We start from the raw sequence: 14,413 nt of genomic DNA on the forward strand, positions 1-14,413 counted from the left end.
AGTCCCTCGTCAGGCTCTCTGCTCAGCGGGGAGCCTGCTTCCCTTCCTCTCTGCCTACTTGTGATCTCTGTCTGTCAAATAAATAAAATCTAAAATAATAATAATAATAATAATAATAATAATAAAGCCCTAGAAGAGAACACAGGCAGTAACCTCTTTGACATGATCTATATTTTAAAAATGAGGGATTTGAGTTTCTATGACTTTAAAGTTCCTTTTCAAGTCTAATAATCTATAATCCTTACTCCACACTACCATTGTCTTTCATAATAGATTCAGTCATCCAGGAGTTAGGCCTAGAGAAAGCACCAATTAAGATGATTACTATTGTTTCTCAAATGAAAATATTTCAACATACTCACAGGGTGTTTCAACCTGCTGAATTGAAAAATAACATTTTCAGCTATAGCACATAAAAGAGAAATGTATTTTCTTCCAAATATTGGAGTCTGATACAAACAAAAAGTATTTTACTCTTATTTTTGTTTTGTTAATAGATCTATACATAGATGATTTAGTTCTTTGTTACCCTTGATAGTGCTATATGCAGTATAAACCCTTCTAAAACTTTAATATGTACAAAAATCAAGTGGGGATCTTGCTGAAATTCAGATTCTGATTCAGTGGGTCTGGGGTGGGTCCTGATATTCTTCATTTTTAACAAGGTCCCGGTGATGCTAATGCTCCTGGTTCATAGGTATACAGGGTATAAAAAAAGACAAAATGAGACATCCATGCAGTCAGATTTTGTTTGGATAAAAGCTCAATTGCCTGGTTTTGGACAGTGCATTTTCATGAATCCATTTTTTTTTCTTGCTGTGAAGTGAAGCAGTCATCACCAGCTGCCATTGACCTTGCTGTGTAAATCTTTGCACCATGTGCACCTGGAAGATCAGAGAGAAATTCACAGGAAATTATGAGAAAGTGGATATATGAATGTATGGAATAGAGTGATAAAAGAAAAGTTGGGAATTATAAGAGAGAAGAAGTAGAAACAGATGGGTGATGAATCAAAGAAAATGAGCAAAACATGGAACTTTTTATTTATTTAATTTTGGAAAATACGAGGATCTTTTATCCTGTGAGTTGATGGGGAAAAGAGAAAATATGGAAGAATTGGGGAGCAAGAGAATGGCAACTGCCCCACAAACCAATTCTTCATATGCTGTTTGTTGATTCCCTGAAGGCAGACTTAGCAAACATTAATGTATATAAGATTCAATTGCCCTGTTTGTTAAAATGCAGATTCCTCAAACTTAACTTAAGAGATTTTATAGACAGTTCACTGGGATGGGTCAAGGTTTGTGCATTTTAAATAAGCACCTTAAATATGTGTTACTTGGAACTATAGTTCCAAGTAACATACACATATATGTATGTGTATATATATATGTATATATTATATGTGATTACCTATATATGTATATATACATATACATAAATGTATATATAATATATACATGTATAAATATTAAATATAATACACAAAATATAAATATAATAAATATATAAATATATAATTAATATATATAAATATATAAATATATATTTAATATATAAAAATTAAATATAATACACAATTATATAATATAATATATTATATAAATATATAAATATAGTATTTATACATACAAATACATAATATATAATATATGTATATATAAATATATATTTATATATATTACTATATTTATAAATATATAAATATAGTATAAATATATATGGTATTTATACATACAAATACATAATATATAATACATGTATATTTACCTTATGCTTTATACTCTATGCTTTAAATATATATATATATTTTTAATTGTGTTATGTTGGTCACCATACAGTACATCATTAGTGTTGGTGTAGGGTTCCATGATTCATTATTTATGTATAACATCCAGTGCTCCATGTGATATGTGCTCTCCTTAATATCCATCACCAGGCTCACCCATACCTCCACGCCCCCCTTCTAAAACTCTCCGTTTGTTTCCCAGAGTCCATAGTCTCTCATGGCTTGTCTCCCACTATGATTTCTCCTCCATTTTTCCTTTCTCCAAATGTCCTCCATGCTATTCCTTTTGTTTCACAAATAAGTGAAACCATATGATAATTGATTTTCTCTGTTTGACTTATTTCACTCAGCATAATCTACTTTACTCCCATTTAAGTTGATACAAAAGTTGTCTATTTGTCCTTTCTGGTCGCTGAGTAATATTCCATTGTATATATAAACCACATCTTCTTCTTCTTCTTTTTTTTTTTTTTTGATAGTCATTTGTTTATTTATTTATTTGTTTATTTTTAATGATTTTTTTATTTTTTATAAACATATATTTTTATCCCCAGGGGTACAGGTCTGTGAATCACCAGATTTACACACTTCACAGCACTCACCAAAGCACATACCCTCCCCAATGTCCATAACCCCACCCCCCTTCTCTCAAGCCCCTTCCCCCCAGCAACCCTCAGTTTGTTTTGTGAGATTAAGAGTCACTTATGGTTTGTCTCCCTCCCAATCCCATCTTGTTTCATTGATTCTTCTTCTACCCACTTAAGCCCCCATGTTGCATCACCACTTCCTCATATCAGGGAGATCATATGACAGTTGTCTTTCTCTGCTTGACTTATTTCGCCAAGCATGATACGCTCTAGTGCCATACATGTTGTCGCAAATGGCAAGATTTCATTTCTTTTGATGGCTGCATAGTATTCCATTGTGTATATATACCACATCTTCTTTATACATTCATCTGTTGATGGACATCTAGATTCTCTCCATAGTTTGGTTATTGTGGACATGGCTGCTATAAACATTCGGGTGCACGTGCCCCTACATTTCTATCTTTAGGGTAAATACCCAGTAGTGCAATTGCTGGGTCATAGGGCAGTTCTATTTTCAACATTTTGAGGAACATCCATGCTGTTTTCCAGAGTGGTTGCATGAGCTTGCATTCCCACCAACAATGTAGGAGGGTTCCCCTTTCTCCACATCCTCGCCAGCATCTGTCATTTCCTGACTTGTTAATTTTAGCCACACTAACTGGTGTGAGGTGATATCTCATTGTGGTTTTGATTTGTATTTCCCTGATGCCAAGTGATATGGAACACTTTTTCATGTGTCTGTTGGCCATTGGATGTCTTCTTTGGAGAAATGTCTGTTCATGTCCTCTGACCATTTCTTGATTGGATTATTTGTTCTTTGGGTGTTGAGTTTGTTAAGTTCTTTATAGATTTTGGACACTAGTCCTTTATCTGATATGTCGTTTGCAGATATCTTCTCCCATTCTGTCAGTTGTCTTTTGATTTTGTTAACTGTTTCCTTTGCTGTGCAAAAGCTTTTGATCTTGATGAAATCCCAATAGTTCATTTTGCCCTTGCTTCCCTTGCCTTTGGCGATGTTCCTAGGAAGATGTTGCTGCAGCTGAGGTTGAAGAGGTTGCTGCCTGTGTTCTCCTCAAGGATTTTGATGGATTCCTTTCTCACATTGAGGTCCTTCATCCATTTTGAGTCTATTTTCGTGTGTGGTGTAAGGAAATGGTCCAGTTTCATTTTTCTGCATGTGGCTGTCCAATTTTCCCAACACCATTTTTTGAAGAGGCTGTCTTTTTTCCATTGGACACTCCTTCCTGCTTTGTCAAAGATTAATTGACCATAGAATTGAGGGTCTATTTCTGGGCTCTCTATTCTGTTCCATTGATCTATGTGTCTGTTTTTGTGCCAGTACCATGCTGTCTTGATGATGACAGCTTTGTAAAAGAGCTTGAAGTCCGGAATTGTGATGCCACCAACGTTGGCTTTCTTTTTCAAAATCCCTTTGGCTATTCGAGGTCTTTTCTGGTTCCATAAAATTTTAGAATTATTTGTTCCATTTCTTTGAAAAAGATGGATGGTACTTTGATAGGAATTGCATTAAATGTGTAGATTGCTTTAGGTAGCATAGACATTTTCACAATATTTATTCTTCCAATCCAGGAGCATGGAACATTTTTCCATTTCTTTGTGTCTTCCTCAATTTCTTTCATGAGTACTTTATAGTTTTCTGAGTATAGATTCTGTGCCTCTTTGGTTAGGCTTATTCCTAGGTATCTTATGGTTTTGGGTGCAATGGTAAATGGGATTGACTCCTTAATTTCTCTTTCTTCTGTTTTACTGTTGGTGTAGAGAAATGCAACTGATTTCTGTGCATTGATTTTATATCCTGACACTTTACTGAATTCCTGTATAAGTTCTAGCAGTCTTGGAGTGGAGTCTTTTGGGTTTTCCACATATAGTATCATATCATCTGCGAAGAGTGATAATTTGACTTCTTCTTTGATGATTTGAATGCCTGTAATTTCCTTTTGTTGTCTGATTGCTGAGGCTAGGACCTCTAGTACTATGTTGAATAGCAGTGGTGATAATGGACATCCCTGCCGTGTTTCTGACCTTAGCGGAAAAGCTTTCAGTTTTTCTCCATTGAGAATGATATTTGCGGTGGGTTTTTCATAGATGGCTTTGATGATATTGAGGTATGTGCCCTCTATCCCTACACTTTGAAGAGTTTTGATCAGGAAGGGATGCTGCACTTTGTCAAATGCTTTTTCAGCATCTATTGAGAGTATCATATGGTTCTTGTTCTTTCTTTTATTGATGTGTTGTATCACATTGACTGATTTGCGGATGTTGAACCAACCTTGCAGCCCTGGAATAAATCCCACTTGGTCGTGGTGAATAATCTTTTTAATGTACTGTTGAATCCTATTAGCTAGTATTTTGTTGAGTATTTTCGCATCTGTGTTCATCAAGGATATTGGTCTATAGCTCTTTTTTTGGTGGGATCCTTGTCTGGTTTTGGGATCAAGGTGATGCTGGCCTCATAAAATGAGTTTGGAAGTTTTCCTCCCATTTCTATTTTTTGGAACAGTTTCAGAATAGGAATTAGTTCTTCTTTAAATGTTTGGTAGAATTGTAAATGGGTTTATTAATTTCTCTTTCTGCTGCTTTTTTATTGTTGTGTAGAAATGCAACAGATTTCTTTATTTTTAATTTTTAATTTTTTATAAACATATAATATATTTTTAACCCCTGGGGTACAGGTATGTGAATAGCCAGGTTTACACACTTCACAGCGCTCACCATAGCACATACCCTCCCCAATGTCCATAATCCCACTCCCCTTCTACCAACCCCCCTACCCCCAGCAACCCTCAGTTTGTTTTGTGAGATTAAGAGTCACTTATGGTTTGTCTCCCTCCCAATCCCATCTTGTTTCATTTATTCTTCTACTACCCCCTTAACCCCCCATGTTGTATCTCCACTTCCTCATATCAGGGAGATCATATGATAGTTGTCTTTCTCTGCTTGATTTATTTCTATACAGTAAATTTGTACCCTGTAACTTCACTGATTTCCTTTCTCAGTTCTAGTGTTTTTTTTGGTGGAGTCTTTAGAGTTTTCTATATATAGTGTCATTGTCATGTCATCTGCAAATAGTGAAAGTTTTACTATTTCTTACTGATTTGAATGCCATTTATTTCCTTTTGTTGTGTGATTCCTGTGGCTAGGACTTCCAATACTACATTAAATAAAAGTGATGAGAGTGGACACCCTTGTCTTGTTCCTGTCTTTAGGGGAAAAGCTCTCTGTTTATCCTCATTGAGGCTGATGTTCACTGTGAATTTTTCATGTAAGGCCCTGTTATGTTGAGTTATGTTCTCTCTAGACTTACTTTGCAGAGGGTTTTCATCACGGATGTTGTACTTTGTATATGCTTTTTCTGCATCTGTTGAGATAATCATATGTTTTTTATCCTTTCTCTTGTCAATGAGATGTATCATGTTGATTTATTTGCAAATATTGAACCACCCTTGGCTCCTGGGAATACATCCCACTTGATTGTGGTGGATGATTTTTTTTTTAATATATATCATTGGATTCAGTTTGTTAGTATTTTGTTGAGAATTTTTGTATAAATGTCCATCAGAGATACTGGACTATATATATTTTTTTTTCCTGTGGTGTTTTTATCGGCTTTACTATCAAGGTTAATACTGGCCTCACAGAATGAATTTAGTAGTTTCCCTTCCTCTTCATTTTTTGGAATAGTTTGAGAAGAATAGCTATTAGCTCTTCTTCAAATGTTTGGTAGAATTCACCTGTGGAGTCATCGGGTCCTAGATTTTTGTTTGTTGGGAGTTTTTTTGATTACTAAATCAGTTTCTTTACTGGTAATCAGTCTGTTCAAATTTCCATTTCTTCCTGTTTTCATTTTGGTAGGTTATATATTTCTAGGGATTTATCCATTTCTCCTAGGTTGTCCAACTTGTTGGCATATAGTTTTTCATAATATTCTATTACAGTTGTACTTTTGTGGTGTTGGTTATTTCTCCTCTTTCATTTGTGAGAGTCCTCTCTCCTTTTTTGGTGGGGGTGGTTGGGGGAGTCCAGCTGAGGGTTTATCAGTTTTGTTGATTGTTTCAAAGAAACAGCTCCTGGTTTCATGTATCTGTTCTACTGTTGTTGTTTTGTTTGTTTGTTTGTTTGTTTCTGTATCATTTCTTTCTGCTCTAATATTGATGATTTCCTTCCTTCTGCTGGTTTTTGGTTTTGTATGTTGTTCTTTTTCTAGCTACTTTACGTGTAAGGTTAGCTTGTTCATTCGAGATTTTTCTTGCTTCTTGAAGTGGGCCTGTACTGCTCTGAAGTTCCCTCTTAGAACAGCTTTTGCTGCATCTTGCTGCATCTCAAGATTTTGGACCACATTGTGTTTTCATTTTCATTCGGTTCCATGTAACTTTCGACTTCTTTGGTTTCTTAGTTGACCCAGTCACTATTAAGTGATATGTTATTTAACTTCCTTGTATTGGTGCTCTTTTGAGTTATTTTCTTGTGATTGATTTCTCGTTTCAGAGCATTGTGGTCAGAAAAGATGCATGGTATGACTTCGATCTTTTTGAATTGATTGAGACTTGTTTTGTGGCCTATTTTGTGGTCTATTCCAGAGAATGTTCCATGTGCACTTGAAAAGAATGTATATTCTGCTGTTTTAGAACAAAATGTTCTGAATATATATGTTTAGTCCATCTGGTCCAGTATGTCATTCAAAGCCACTGCTTCCTTATTGACTTTGTTTGGATGTTCTGTCTATTGATGTAACTGGGTCAGTTACACTTTTTCAGATGTGTGCCCCTATGGCTACAGAAGTGGAGAATGATGAGGGGAAATGTAGAGCAAGAAAGGGAAACAGAAAGATAGTAAAGTAAAACAAGAAAGGCAGGCGTTATTGAAGGTTCAGAAAGAGACACAGTCAAAGAATGAGCAACCAGCTTGGTCTTAGTACTCTCCTTGGTGAAAAGCTCATGTTGTCTAGGGTGGTGTCTAAGGATTTTAATAATTCTAAATAATTCTAACAGTTCTTCAGCCTTTGCTTTTAAAGTGAGAATATGATTTTAGCCAGTGAAATACCTCAAAATGACCGTCTCTCATATATTTGGATAAAGATAGCTCTCTATAAAGTGACTTGTGAGAACTGCCTTACAGCTTTTTGGCATTTTTTTGTTCATTCACAAAGATCAAATTGTCAGTTGTTCAAGCTTTGGAAAGGACTTGAGCAAGTGGCAGAATACAGAATACTTTGATAGGAATTGCATTAAATGTGTAGATTGCTTTAGGTAGCATAGACATTTTCTCAGTATTTATTCTTTCAATCCAGGAGCATGGAACATTTTTCAATTTCTTTGTGTCTTCCTCAATTTCTTTCATGAGTACTTTATAGTTTTCTGAGTATAGATTCTGTGCCTCTTTGGTTAGGTTTATTCCTAGGTATCTTATGGTTTTGGGTGCAATTGTAAATGGGATTGACTCCTTAATATCTCTTTCTTCTGTCTTGTTGTTGGTGTAGAGAAATGCAACTGATTTCTGTGCATTGATTTTATATCCTGACACTTTACTGAATTCCTGTACAAGTTCTAGCAGTTTTGGAGTGGAGTCTTTTGGGTTTTCCACATATAGTATCATATCATCTGCAAAGAGTGATAGTTTGACTTCTTCTTTGGCGATTTGGATGCCTTTAATTTCCTTTTGTTGTCTGATTGCTGAGGCTAGGACCTCTAGTACTATGTTGAATAGCAGTGGTGATAATGGACATCCCTGCCGTGTTTCTGACCTTAGCGGAAAAGCTTTCAGTTTTTCTCCATTGAGAATGATATTTGCGGTGGGTTTTTCATAGATGGCTTTGATGATATTGAGGTATGTGCCCTCTATCCCTACACTTTGAAGAGTTTTGATCAGGAAGGGATGCTGTACTTTGTCAAATGCTTTTTCAGCATCTATTGAGAGTATCATATGGTTCTTGTTCTTTCTTTTATTGATGTGTTGTATCACATTGACTGATTTGCGGATGTTGAACCAACCTTGCAGCCCTGGAATAAATCCCACTTGGTCGTGGTGAATAATCTTTTTAATGTACTGTTGAATCCTATTAGCTAGTATTTTGTTGAGTATTTTCGCATCTGTGTTCATCAAGGATATTGGTCTATAGCTCTTTTTTTGGTGGGATCCTTGTCTGGTTTTGGGATCAAGGTGATGCTGGCCTCATAAAATGAGTTTGGAAGTTTTCCTCCCATTTCTATTTTTTGGAACAGTTTCAGAATAGGAATTAGTTCTTCTTTAAATGTTTGGTAGAATTGTAAATGGGTTTATTAATTTCTCTTTCTGCTGCTTTTTTATTGTTGTGTAGAAATGCAACAGATTTCTTTATTTTTAATTTTTAATTTTTTATAAACATATAATATATTTTTAACCCCTGGGGTACAGGTATGTGAATAGCCAGGTTTACACACTTCACAGCGCTCACCATAGCACATACCCTCCCCAATGTCCATAATCCCACTCCCCTTCTACCAACCCCCCTACCCCCAGCAACCCTCAGTTTGTTTTGTGAGATTAAGAGTCACTTACGGTTTGTCTCCCTCCCAATCCCATCTTGTTTCATTTATTCTTCTACTACCCCCTTAACCCCCCATGTTGTATCTCCACTTCCTCATATCAGGGAGATCATATGATAGTTGTCTTTCTCTGCTTGATTTATTTCTATACAGTAAATTTGTACCCTGTAACTTCACTGATTTCCTTTCTCAGTTCTAGTGTTTTTTTTTGGTGGAGTCTTTAGAGTTTTCTATATATAGTGTCATTGTCATGTCATCTGCAAATAGTGAAAGTTTTACTATTTCTTACTGATTTGAATGCCATTTATTTCCTTTTGTTGTGTGATTCCTGTGGCTAGGACTTCCAATACTACATTAAATAAAAGTGATGAGAGTGGACACCCTTGTCTTGTTCCTGTCTTTAGGGGAAAAGCTCTCTGTTTATCCTCATTGAGGCTGATGTTCACTGTGAATTTTTCATGTAAGGCCCTGTTATGTTGAGTTATGTTCTCTCTAGACTTACTTTGCAGAGGGTTTTCATCACGGATGTTGTACTTTGTATATGCTTTTTCTGCATCTGTTGAGATAATCATATGTTTTTTATCCTTTCTCTTGTCAATGAGATGTATCATGTTGATTTATTTGCAAATATTGAACCACCCTTGGCTCCTGGGAATACATCCCACTTGATTGTGGTGGATGATTTTTTTTTTAATATATATCATTGGATTCAGTTTGTTAGTATTTTGTTGAGAATTTTTGTATAAATGTCCATCAGAGATACTGGACTATATATATATTTTTTTTCCTGTGGTGTTTTTATCGGCTTTACTATCAAGGTTAATACTGGCCTCACAGAATGAATTTAGTAGTTTCCCTTCCTCTTCATTTTTTGGAATAGTTTGAGAAGAATAGCTATTAGCTCTTCTTCAAATGTTTGGTAGAATTCACCTGTGGAGTCATCGGGTCCTAGATTTTTGTTTGTTGGGAGTTTTTTGATTACTAAATCAGTTTCTTTACTGGTAATCAGTCTGTTCAAATTTCCATTTCTTCCTGTTTTCATTTTGGTAGGTTATATATTTCTAGGGATTTATCCATTTCTCCTAGGTTGTCCAACTTGTTGGCATATAGTTTTTCATAATATTCTATTACAGTTGTACTTTTGTGGTGTTGGTTATTTCTCCTCTTTCATTTGTGAGAGTCCTCTCTCCTTTTTTGGTGGGGGTGGTTGGGGGAGTCCAGCTGAGGGTTTATCAGTTTTGTTGATTGTTTCAAAGAAACAGCTCCTGGTTTCATGTATCTGTTCTACTGTTGTTGTTTTGTTTGTTTGTTTGTTTGTTTCTGTATCATTTCTTTCTGCTCTAATATTGATGATTTCCTTCCTTCTGCTGGTTTTTGGTTTTGTATGTTGTTCTTTTTCTAGCTACTTTACGTGTAAGGTTAGCTTGTTCATTCGAGATTTTTCTTGCTTCTTGAAGTGGGCCTGTACTGCTCTGAAGTTCCCTCTTAGAACAGCTTTTGCTGCATCTTGCTGCATCTCAAGATTTTGGACCACATTGTGTTTTCATTTTCATTCGGTTCCATGTAACTTTCGACTTCTTTGGTTTCTTAGTTGACCCAGTCACTATTAAGTGATATGTTATTTAACTTCCTTGTATTGGTGCTCTTTTGAGTTATTTTCTTGTGATTGATTTCTCGTTTCAGAGCATTGTGGTCAGAAAAGATGCATGGTATGACTTCGATCTTTTTGAATTGATTGAGACTTGTTTTGTGGCCTATTTTGTGGTCTATTCCAGAGAATGTTCCATGTGCACTTGAAAAGAATGTATATTCTGCTGTTTTAGAACAAAATGTTCTGAATATATATGTTTAGTCCATCTGGTCCAGTATGTCATTCAAAGCCACTGCTTCCTTATTGACTTTGTTTGGATGTTCTGTCTATTGATGTAACTGGGTCAGTTACACTTTTTCAGATGTGTGCCCCTATGGCTACAGAAGTGGAGAATGATGAGGGGAAATGTAGAGCAAGAAAGGGAAACAGAAAGATAGTAAAGTAAAACAAGAAAGGCAGGCGTTATTGAAGGTTCAGAAAGAGACACAGTCAAAGAATGAGCAACCAGCTTGGTCTTAGTACTCTCCTTGGTGAAAAGCTCATGTTGTCTAGGGTGGTGTCTAAGGATTTTAATAATTCTAAATAATTCTAACAGTTCTTCAGCCTTTGCTTTTAAAGTGAGAATATGATTTTAGCCAGTGAAATACCTCAAAATGACCGTCTCTCATATATTTGGATAAAGATAGCTCTCTATAAAGTGACTTGTGAGAACTGCCTTACAGCTTTTTGGCATTTTTTTGTTCATTCACAAAGATCAAATTGTCAGTTGTTCAAGCTTTGGAAAGGACTTGAGCAAGTGGCAGAATACAGAATACTTTGATAGGAATTGCATTAAATGTGTAGATTGCTTTAGGTAGCATAGACATTTTCTCAGTATTTATTCTTTCAATCCAGGAGCATGGAACATTTTTCAATTTCTTTGTGTCTTCCTCAATTTCTTTCATGAGTACTTTATAGTTTTCTGAGTATAGATTCTGTGCCTCTTTGGTTAGGTTTATTCCTAGGTATCTTATGGTTTTGGGTGCAATTGTAAATGGGATTGACTCCTTAATATCTCTTTCTTCTGTCTTGTTGTTGGTGTAGAGAAATGCAACTGATTTCTGTGCATTGATTTTATATCCTGACACTTTACTGAATTCCTGTACAAGTTCTAGCAGTTTTGGAGTGGAGTCTTTTGGGTTTTCCACATATAGTATCATATCATCTGCAAAGAGTGATAGTTTGACTTCTTCTTTGGCGATTTGGATGCCTTTAATTTCCTTTTGTTGTCTGATTGCTGAGGCTAGGACTTCTAGTACTATGTTGAATAGCAGTGGTGATAATGGACATCCCTGCCGTGTTTCTGACCTTAGCGGAAAAGCTTTCAGTTTTTCTCCATTGAGAATGATATTTGCGGTGGGTTTTTCATAGATGGCTTTGATGATATTGAGGTATGTGCCCTCTATCCCTACACTTTGAAGAGTTTTGATCAGGTAGGGATGCTGTACTTTGTCAAATGCTTTTTCAGCATCTATTGAGAGTATCATATGGTTCTTGTTCTTTCTTTTATTGATGTGTTGTATCACATTGATTGATTTGCGGATGTTGAACCAACCTTGCAGCCCTGGAATAAATCCCACTTGGTCGTGGTGAATGATCCTTTTAATGTACTTTTGAATCCTATTGGTTAGTATTTTGGTAAGAATTTTCGCATCTGTGTTCATCAAGGATATTGGTCTGCAGTTCTCTTTTTTGATGGGATCCTTGTCTGGTTTGGGATCAAGGTGATGCTGGCCTCATAAAATGAGTATGGAAGTTTTCCTTCCATTTTTATTTTTTGGAACAGTTTCAGGGGAATAGGAATTAGTTCTTCTTTAAATGTTTGGTAGAATTCCCCCGGGAAGCCGTCTGGCCCTGGGCTTTTGTTTGTTTGGAGATTTTTAATGACTGTTTCAATCTCCTTACTGGTTATGGGTCTGTTCAGGTTTTCTATTTCTTCCTGGTTCAGTTGTGGTAGTTTATATGTTCCTAGGAATGCATCCATTTCTTCCAGATTGTCAAATTTGTTGGTGTAGAGTTGCTCATAGTATGTTCTAATAATTGTTTGTATTTCTTTGGTGTTTTTGTGATCTCTCCTCTTTCATTCATGATTTTATTTTTTTGGGTCCTTTCTCTTTTCTTTTTGATAAGTCAGGCCAGGGATTTATCAATTTTATTAATTCTTTCAAAGAACCAGCTCCTTGTTTTGTTGATTTGTTCTATTGTTGGTTTTTTTTTTTTTTTTTTTTTTTTGGTTTATATTTCATTGATTTGTGCTCTAATCTTTATGATTTCTCTTCTCCTGCTGGGCTTAGGGTTTCTTTCTTGTTCTTTCTCCAGCTCCTTTAGGTGTAGGGTTAGGTTGTGTACCTGAGACCTTTCTTGTTTCTTGAGAAAGGCTTGTACCACTATATATTTTCCTCTCAGGACTGCCTTTGTTGTGTCCCACAGATTTTGAACCATTGTGTTTTCATTATCCTTTGTTTCCATGATTTTTTTCAATTCTTCTTTAATTTCCTGGTTGACCCATTCATTCTTTAGAAGGATGCTGTTTAGTCTCCATGTATTTAGGTTCTTTCCAACCTTCCTCTTGTGGTTGAGTTCTAGCTTCAGAGCATTGTGGTCTGAAAATATGCAGAGTATGATTCCAATCTTTTGATACTGGTTGAGTCCTGATTTAGGACCGAGGATGTGATCTATTCTGGAGATTTTAGGTTCTTCTATATACTACATGTTGGTAATTGTAGAACAGTTAGTTACATTATGTCTCCTGAGCAGAAGCACCACAGTATTACCTCCTGCTAAATTTGTGATCAGTTAAATACTCAGGTTGTTTTCAAATCACTTCTTTCAAATGAAGTCTCCCTTATTCAATTTTTATATTGTATGAACGTCAGTGTAGATATAGAGTAGTGATATGAATATATAAAATAGATATATAAATATAATATTTTAATGACCAATGCATTCAAACTCAATTTCAGATTAAGGATAGAGATCAACTCTAGGTCAGTGATTCTCAAAGAGCCAGGCCCCATCCTGCTTTGAGGAACCTGGGCCTCTGTGTTCTATATTAGCTCTGCAGGTGATTTTGTTACATACCAGATTTTAAAAACCGCCACTTTGCTTTCAGATTTTAATTTATTATTTATTCTTATAGACACCTGGAGTGTCTATATGGATGGATGGAGCTAATGGTTGGAGCTGGAGTGATGAGGCCAGAATTTAAATTACTGCAGGCCCAGACACACAGAAACACCCATTTTTGTAAAGAAGGATGTTTCTTGGAATGACTGATACAGAGAGGGCATCATTGCTTATGTCCCCATGGCAGTGGCTACCCTGAGTAATTCTAATGGTTGCTCCAATTGAAATAATTAACTGTCATGATCAAATCAACATTTTGGAGCAGTGGCTTACAGTTGTTTCTTATGATTAAGTGTTGAAAGATATGTAAATTTGGATATGGTTCTGTATTTTAAAAATCTGTGAAATTAAAATTGCCTTAAAGGTAGGATTTGAGTTATATTCTTATTAACATTCAAATGAATAGTGCAGTGCCTATTTTTTTTAATGATTTTTATTTTTTTGAAAATTTTTTATAAACATATAATATATTTGTATCCCCAGGGGTACAGGTCTGTGAATCGCCAGGTTTACACACTTCACAGCACTCACCATAGCACATACCCTCCCCAATGTCCATAACCCCACCCCCCTTTTCCCAACTCTCCTCCCTCCAGCAACCCTCAGTTTGTTTTGTGAGATTAAGAGTCACTTATGGTTTGTCTCCCTCCCAACCCATCACGGGGGGTTAAGGGGGTAGGAGAAGAAGAAGTGCTTATCTTTTAATGGGTGTTCATTAAAACTGTGTTTACCATGA

The sequence above is a fragment of the Mustela lutreola genome, chromosome 9, assembly GCF_030435805.1.
Source record: "Mustela lutreola isolate mMusLut2 chromosome 9, mMusLut2.pri, whole genome shotgun sequence".
Classification (NCBI taxonomy): domain Eukaryota; kingdom Metazoa; phylum Chordata; class Mammalia; order Carnivora; family Mustelidae; genus Mustela; species Mustela lutreola.